Genomic DNA, 9,535 nt, shown 5'->3' with positions numbered 1-9,535 from the left:
GTAGTTTGGTCTTTCTAAAAAACATTTATCTGCTTACTTTAATTGCTTAGCGATAGGGGCTTAATGACAATATTCCACTCGATGGGGATCCCACTGTACTCTTGGTGAAGCAAGCAGGTCACAATAATTTTTAGGTAGCTCCGACGTTGAAATTTTCATTTTATTTTATTTTATTTTATTTTATTTTATTTTATTTTATTTTATTTTATTTTATTTTATTTTATTTTATTTTATTTTATTTTTCCACAAACTAGGTCTATCTAAAAGGGTTTAGTTTAAACAAAAATTTGAACTCTTGACCTTATACCATGACTAACATAAACTTCATTCATTGAAATTTAAAGGGATGCATAAACACGTGGAAATACAAGGTTCAAACATAAACTTCCAAAACCAAGGAGAGAAATTTGACCTAATTGTCATACATACATAAGATGGGGTCATCTAAGCTAAGGTATGGGTCAACCCTATTAAAATGTTAGAAATAAAGTTGTAATTACAAGAATAACTAATAAGCTCAAAAGATAAGTAATACACACCACTACGGTGGAGAAAAAACAGACAAAGAAGCTACATCTTGAGCAACTACTAGATCGATTTGGAGAACGAAAGTGCAAGTATGTTCCACTGCTAGGGAATCCACCACTTGACTTCATGAGAAGAACGGAGGGGCTAGTGCTTCGGCAGGGTGACTTTTCCTTTGCCATATCTTTGGATGGATGGTTTTGCGGCATGGGCTTGGGCATAGGAAGTTGCACAAGCTTCAATGGTGGCGACCTACAACATTACAGAGGCTATGATGGATGCAGAAGTTTGCAACCATCTCTGGAGTCTAGTACCTTGCGGTGGTTGAACTTTCTTGCACATTGGAACTTCCAAATCCAAAAGAGCTGCAACAAACTAGTAAAAGAGGAGACAGGAGATAAGAGAAAAGAGAAAGAACTACCTGCGCTTTAGGGTTTCTTTAGAGTGGTGGCAACTGGTAAAAGAGGAGATATGAGAAAGGATAAAGTGGAAGGGAAGAGGCGGAGAGGCAAAGGTGGGGGACCATGAGGTTCTATCCACCTCAAGAGTTGAGGTTTAAATTATATATAAAATACATAAAACTGCTCTCTAAGGATGTAGTTGAGGTACATGCAGGCTGATCCAAACAAGCCTTAATTTCAAAAAAAAAAAGAAGAAGAAGAGTTTAATTGATATTTTGTTTAACATTTGAACTTAGATATTCTATAACACCATCTCCATAAAAATGATGTTAAGGCCATTCTTAAACTTCCTATTATTTCAAAGGAGACCAAGGATTCTTGGCGGCTTAGGATTTTCTCTAGACTTTGGAAATTTTCAGTCATATTTGCCTATTATATTGTTTTCCAAGTAGGAGCAAAGTTACACTAGAACTAAGGGGCCATGGCCCCCTGATTTTAAATTTTTTTTCTAATAAAGGCCCTTTGGGCTTTTTTTTTTTTTTTTATTTTGGTCATCTGACACTCTTTCCGATTTTAAATATCAGCACTTAGCTCTCTCTTATTAGAGAAAGCTTTTAAGGCAAAGATAATATATAGATAGAAAAGTTTATTCAGCCTAAAATAAAAAGTCTTTCTCATAAAAAGTGGGCATGTAGCCTTAGTTCTCAACAAAGGCCCTTACTTGAGATCAGTCTCCCCCTCCCCAATCTGTCCTCTTGCTTTTTACAAGTAGAAACTGCAGCTCATGCATTGATTTTGTTCAACAATGCTAAATTATGTGAGAAAAATTCACCCCCTAACTTCTAAGACTTGATATGGATGATTTGTAGGGTAGTGATATTCATCAATAGCTCCTATTCATACACTGAAGTTCAAGTATGCTGCTACCAAGGATGACTTCAACACCATATGAGGAAACTTAATTAATGTGGGCAAACTTGGAAAGCTAGGAACAATGCTTACTACAATGGATCCCATGCTTATGTGGGTTGTGGTAGCATTCAAATATCATATGGCTGAAGTTGGGATTTTGCTTCGGTTCAACGCCATAAACTTTTAGGCCGTCGATATTGAAATCTCATCCGAGATCTTGATCCAACAGCTCATGTTGTATTGTTTAATGGTTAGGCGCATTTATGACGCTAAACCAAAGCAAAATCCCTGAAGCTGCTCAAGTGATAGAACTGATAGTTTTACATTCCACTCGGCCCTCCCTCTCCCACCACCAAGATACCCTTACCCCATTGAAGCTCTACTATCTACACCGATGCAACTGCGTCAAGGGATTCAGCTGAAGGAGCAAAATGGTGCATCATTTGGGATGTTGGAAATCGGTTTTTAGCTGCTAAATGCTGCACAGGAAGTAGTTTATCTTGCATTAGCAATGGAACTAAAAGATATACAGGACAACATCTTTTAGCTATATCCCTGGATTTGAAGCAAATCTGCATAAATTTTATTTACAAGCTATTTAGCTGCTGAACTTTCTCCCAAACTCATTTGCACTGGGCCTCTCAAAAGACTGCTTCTGAGATTTTATCTCTTTGTTCATTTTTGGACTTCTACACCTTTTGGTTTTGATCATAAATCTACTAATTTGTTTCTAGAATTTCTTAGCTCCAGGAGCTCGAAAACTCATTTTTTTCACGCGGCTGGTTCTCCGCCCCCCCAGCTTTTATTGTACAAAAACTCTCTTATTTCCTCTAGGTCTTCCACCAAAAAAATTTGAATTTCAAAAAATAACTTTTATGGGACAGGAAAAAAAAAAAAAATCTAGAATCTCATTAAAAATGGTATTTTCTAATCATTTTATGCTTGTTTCATACAATGTCATCAAATATTTGTCTTGTTCCATGAATTTATTATTGGAAAAATCATTCTCTCACAATAAGTCAGTATGCTTTTTTCTCATCCTTTCTTTATTCATGGTTCGATATTTTGATGACCTAGGCATAGAAGAACCGTATTAATCCATCCTATGGTGCCCAAGCAATGTGTTATGTTGAACATCCATCTATGACCAGTGTCCTTCAATGCAATCAGGGTTGCAAGGATAGTGGGAAATGTATGGTTGAATTAGTGGTGGTGTTTCAAGCCAATGTTGAAAAGGGAATTAGAATCGGAGGTGAAGGTAGGGTCAAGGGTGGGGTTATCAAGGTGAATTAGAAAATTTGTTATTGTAAATATGTTTAAAACTTTATATAAATATTTTATTTATTTTAATTGTGTCTTTTATCCATGGTTTTATTTAGTCCCACATCGGGTGGAAAGGATCTGATTATATGGTTTTTATATAGTAAGAGCCCAGGTATTATTAATTTAATTGATACCCTATAGTGACCCTGTCATATATATATATATGACTTGGGACTTGGGACTTGATCCGGAAGGCCCAGTTTGTCATGGGCCCTATTCTGGAAAGCCCACTACTGGGTGAATACGTGGAGATGCCATTTGAGTGGCACTCTCCTGTAGGGAGGTCAGCTGAAGGTACCTTACTGAAGAGAGTTGAGCTGAAAGGTAGCCTTACCCTTTCACCCACAGCCTTTGGGGCTCTATATAAACTCCATTTCGTGCTCATTCTTGACACAAAGAATTCCTCATCCTCTTTCTCTCTCTCTCTCCCTGTTATTCTGTTATGCAGTGAACATAACCTGATTATACATTGAGTAAACCTTTCTGGGGTGCAACCTTAAAGGTTTGGGCTGACTGATCTTGGGGTGAAGACACTTTTAGAACCCGTATTGCACAATTCGGGGTGTCTAAATACCTTAAAGAAAGTACTTTAGGTACGTTTCAGCTCTAAAGAAGTACTGTGATTACAACTTCATTTAAGGTGGGATCCCTCAGACATCAACAACATTTGTTTATTTTGGAGTCGTTCTAATCTAATAAGACACCTAAAATGTTATTTTTGAAACCTGGGAAAGCTTGGTGTGGTTTTTTTTTTTTTTGGCATACTTGAGGCATCGCAGGTGTAACTTATCCAAAATAAACACATTTAGAATAGACAGAGATTAGGAAAAGAAAAGGAAAGTGGGTTTCGGGTTTGACAGAGATTCTCACTAGTTATTTTTTAAGGGAATTGAAAATCTCAAAACAATTAAGAACGCCATTGATCTTTAAATTTATTGCATCGTGGATTGAAGATTATGATCAGTTTAATGCAAACCTGCATTTTGTTTCTTGATTTTACAAGCCAAAAGTAACAGTACTTGCTTGGGAAGGCAAAAACAAAAGTCTCATCATCAATGTGCACCTTCTTCTTCCTTACCCAGTTCCTCAAATCTCATCCTTATAAAATCCACTATAAACAATCACATAATCAAACCACAGAAGTTGGTTTCTTCAATTTCTTCTTTATGCGTCAACTGCCCGTTGAGAATAGAGAAGACAATAAAAATAGAAGTCAGAAAATCTTCTTTGCTCCAGCAAGAAGGCACAAAACTCTTTCAATCTTCAACGATAATGTCAGATTTTCAGTCATTTGATGTCCCTTGTGGTGAATTTTTTGGTGTCAAGGTGATGTTTTTTTTTCTTCTAAAGCGAAAAGAATAGATTCCATTACTGGTGGGAGTTGTTACAGATACATCTTTATGTCAGAGAGGTTTGTCTCTCTTTCATCAAAATGAAGTGGGGTTAGTTCTAGCAGGGTGAGATCAGATATTTCAAAATATAATGTTCTTTGTGCTTTCAAAAAGGTCAGCCATTGGTTGGATTAAATTCAATGGCCTAATGCCATGCCGTTGTAGAAACATGGATTTGAATTCATCTTTGCAGCACCAAATTTCTTTGATATTTACGCCAGGGTCCTTTACCTTGTCCAAGCCTTTTATAATTCCACGCGCCATTGCTTCCTTCATTGTCCTTATTGTTTTCCCTGTGCTCACAAAAAGTAAATTTTTATTCCAAAAAAGTCTCACCTTCCACGTTATCTTGTTTAAAAATTCATTAGATAGCCCTGCACACAATAAAGGTGGTGAGCAAAAGGATTTTACATGATCATATATGCATTGATTTGTAATATTAATATGAATTTGTTCGTTGTTCGTGCTATTTGGAATTAGCTTATGGTAGAGATGTAGGTAGGTTATCGATTTGTTTAGAGTATGCATTACTCTAGCAAGTTATTACAAACCTTCAAGTTTCTTTCATGCCATATGAAGTAGCAAGTTATCATGAAAACAAAAAAGAATAATTTATTGGATTGTGTATCCAAGTTTGAGTTTAGGAGAAAGCCATTGCAAAGATGAATGAGGGAGTTATAGGAGATGAACTCCATCCGAAGTCCTAATGGTTCCGCCACCCAAATCCTCTTTGTCCATTCACAAGAGAGGAAGAGATGTCATTTTGATTTGTTACAAGCACCACAAGTTCGCACATTGGGTCATTGCCTTCCATTTTGAAAGAGTTGTCTTAACAATGAGCCCTACATTCAATAGATGCCAAAAAAATTCTTTAAACTTAGGATGAAGTGACAATTTCCAAAAGAATTTCCACAATTGTAAGTAAATATTCAGCGTGTTGTTGTACTTTAATTTTGCCAAGGCTCTTCCTGTTGTTTTAACAGAGAAATCGTCAATAGTCAATTTTAAGGAAAACCATACATATGGTGTTGGAGATGGTTGGACAGTGCTTGTGATTGTACTAAGAAAGTGTGAATGAGGGGAAGGGTTGGAGTTAAGAAGATATTCCATGTTTTGTGATCTTAAGTGAGTAATAACCTCTTCCACTGTTGCTTTTGTAGGAAAAAAGATAAGAATTAGCTTACCCACATAATGGTTTGTAGTGTTTTTTACCTAGGGGTCAAACCAAAATGAGGTGGTTTTGTCTTTCTCCATTTTTCCTATAATCATGGTGTGAAGCATAGGAAGTATACTACATATACTGTTCCAAATCCAAGATCCTCTTTTTTTCTTTATCTTAGGATCAAAAGGAGTTGAGTTGGGAAAGTATCTTGCTTTTAACAGTTGTGCTGATACTGCTTCGGGATTGTTCACTAATCTCCATCCTTGTTTTAATAATAAGGCACAATTTATATCCTCCATTCGCTTGAAACCTAATCCACCATCATCTTTTGGTTTACAATGCTTATCCCATGAAATGAGGGTGATTGGATTGATTTTTGTTGGTTTACCAAGCCAAAACCTTTGGCAAGTGGAATCTATTTTCCTGCAAAAAGTTTTTTGAATGATTAACATAAAGATGTGGTAAAGGAAAAATCAATTATGATTATGATATATTGGAATTTCTTGCTAGATCTTATTAGAGGCATCTGGCTCTAAGGCATCATTAAATGTTTTCCATGATTTTTTATTGGTTTGCACTAAATTCTGTAGTTTAAGTTCCTTCATCCAGATAGGAGTCCACCCTTCACCCTGTCCTTAAACTGAGGGGAAGGATGTAGATCTTTGTTAAAATCTTCACCACAAAAAAAGAGAGCGGTTGGGGGGGGGGTGCTCGAAGAAGATGGAGAAGATGGGTTGTAGAGAGAGAAATATGACATTATTGGGGCAATTAGCTTGGGGTATTTTAGTAATTTCACTTACCGAAGGGCATTTACGTAATTTGACTTCGAATTTTGAATCACTAAAATGATAGTATGGGTATTAGTGTCATTTGTTGAATCCAAATAGAGGACATTATTTTCATTTCCTTGCCTAGAGGGGGGCATTTTAGTAATTAGAAATTTAAATTTTAAATGATTTAAATAAAAGTAAGGGAATTTGGTTAATTTTATAACATATTTTTATAGCGAATTTAATTGTGGATAACTTGTAATTATGCATGTGGATGCCATGTAATTTTTAAGACAATAGTGGGTTGGTCAGTAATTTCATCTCAAATATAATGGGTGCCGTATAATTTTCTCTTTTATTTATCTAGACTCTCTTGAAATTCAAATATCTTTGCCCCATGTACAAAGGGGGGGGGTGTTCCACCTCTAAGACCTTGGACTTAAATCCATAGACCTCAAACTTAGGTCCCAGATACAGGACCCACACGAATCTGTGTAGTGATGAGTAGCATCCCCCACCCATCAACCGTCACATGAAAAACTTGAATCTAGATCCTCTTCACTTACACCTACACTCATATGAGTATGTCATCCACACTACCTTATTCTAACATAGACATGTCTGTTAGTATGGGTGCATGGTTGAATTGTATGGTCACGCTGAGTGGAAATGATCTAAACTCGAAAACCTCAATCCATCTTAGATCGGTGATCCAAACTCGTGTTTACAGTTGTTGTGTTTCTTAATTGAGACTATGTTTGTGTAATTTGGATTTCATTAAAAAATAAAAATAAAAAAAATCAAGAGTGAGTTCAAGTTGATAAGAAGCAAGATTTTATTTACGTCTCATCAGGTAGCCTGGAGTCATAATATATAGGGTAATCACGGACCCCCGAGGTTTGGCTATGTCATTTAGTCCAAAATAACCGAGACTTGCACCGCCTCCCCGACATAGAAAAGCAATTAAGGACAGATTATCATTTTATGACCAATTTGCCCTTTTTTAATTTAAATATTTTACATACATAATCTCCATGTTTATTCTCCGGTCTATCATCGCTAATGTTTATTACGGGAAAATACTCAAATTGTAAACCCTAAAAATTCTTGACCCCTCCCCACGACGTGCAAGGGAAAGTACACAAATGTAAACCGTAAAACTGATCTCCCTCGTGAGGGCCGACGTGCAAGCCAAAGACAAGTCGCAACGGATTGGTTAGAAAATTCATGGTTCCCTTATCTACATCTCATTCTCTCCCCCATCGATGGTGAAAAAGCGAAAGGCATAGCAAATTGCCCAAGAAGCTTGGAGTCATCAACAAAGAACAACTAATCGACAAGGGCAAAAGTATTAGCCAACACAACATTTAAACCCCAAAGCCCAACCCGCCAAATAATTGTCCATTGATTACAAAGAGAGTTAGAAAATCTTCAAGCGAAGAAATAGGAAGTCTTTGGTTTCTTTCTTTCTAATTAGTTTGCTCCGATTGCTCGTAGAACCAAATGGGAATATGTTGTATCGGCAAGGAAGATGCATTTGAAGCTTGGAACTCCACCGGAACCCGGAAGAAATAAAAAAAAGGAATTCTGACCGGACCTCAAGTTTTTAAATATCCCGACCGAATCCTCAAGTTTTTAATTATGTAAAAATTCAAATTAAAAAAAAAAAAGGGCAAAGGCAAAAAGGATACTTGTCCTAAATGACTTTCTATAGTATAGGGGAGGTAGATGCAAAGTCTTAATTTTTTAGGACTAAAAATGACATAGATCAAACCTCAGGGGGTCCAGATGAAAATTACCCTAATATATACCAACTAGGATCCAAGGATAAATAGAGTTTTCCTTTCTTTTCCTTTTTTCTTTTTTTTTTCTCCCTAAAACTGATAGTTTTTATAATATGAGATGGATACTATTACAAACACAAGGAGACCCAAACCAATGATCTTTCATTAAGAGGCTATGGTCATTGCCAACTGATAAACAAAGTTTTGATGATATAATGGCTTATTCTGTTACCAAATTAGAGGAAACATAGTCTTAATAATCTACACGCATTTTAAACAAAACAGCTTACAGCCCATCTGCAACAGCTTGTTCCAGATATCTTCTTGATCCATTCATTAAACCTGGACTCAATCTAAACATGAGAACACAGAACTCCATCTGATTCAATGCCCCATCTCCATCTAAATCTCCTTCCCTCAACATAGAAAGCAACTCTTCATCACCCAAGTCTTGCAAACCCAGAAGCATGAAGTTCTTCTTTAAGCTCTCAAATGTGACAACTCCCTTCTCAACATCCATGAGCAAACGGAACCCATTGCAAAGCTCCCTTACAAATCCTTCAGCTCCAAGTCTTTCAATCATCGATGGAAAGAAGTCTTGAAAAACCACCTCGCTTGTCCCTGCCATTTTCAAAATGAACTAGAGCAGTAGAAGGTAGAGATAGACAACCTGGCTGTGGTTTTCCAGAAAATGTTAGATAGAGTGATAGAGAAAAAAGGTCTTTAAATAAGAAGAAGATAAACATGGGAATGAAAGAGAGATGCTATCAGAGAGAATCACCATTATAGTTATTGCTTGCATCTTTCTTTTTCAGTTCTGCTTCCACGAAGTTGCTTTGGATCTCCATTTTTGTTTTGTTGCTTCCCTGAATCATTTTACCATGACCATAAAATTACGAAACTAGATTAGCCCTAATTGAAGTTTAAGATACGAAACTCCATAGAAACTTCCTGCGTTGGCAATTTGCAGTAAAACCCATCAAAAGGAAGCTTCCCACTGTGAGTCATGCTACGTGAAAGATCCTAATGCAACAACTATGTCTGCTGATGACGATTTTATTGGTTTTGCATGCTTTGTCATTAATGGATGTTAGTTCCATGTTGAGTTTGGTTGTCCTCTTTATTTCTATGATCCTGTTTAATTTGTCCTCATATGATTATAGATATATGATCTTTATCGCCCCATAAAAAATAAAAATAAACAAAAAAAGATATTAGATGCTCACACAAATATGTTAAATTGAATAATTTGAATATTGTTTTTTTT

The 9,535-nt window shown here is 36.3% G+C and overlaps 1 pseudogene; it reads right to left on the bottom strand.

Moving 5' to 3' along the window:
• Positions 1 to 8,438: 8,438 nt before the first annotated feature.
• On the bottom strand, positions 8,439 to 9,123 carry LOC149002039 (calcium-binding protein PBP1 pseudogene; annotated as a pseudogene).
• Between the last annotated feature and the right edge of the window lie 412 nt (positions 9,124 to 9,535).

This window comes from Hakea prostrata, chromosome 10 (assembly GCF_041222555.1).
Source record: "Hakea prostrata isolate BN-2017 chromosome 10, UWA_Hpros_2, whole genome shotgun sequence".
NCBI classification, from domain to species: Eukaryota; Viridiplantae; Streptophyta; class Magnoliopsida; order Proteales; family Proteaceae; genus Hakea; species Hakea prostrata.
The sequence above is the reverse complement of the archived record's forward strand: the minus strand, read 5'-3'. Positions and strand labels throughout refer to the sequence as shown.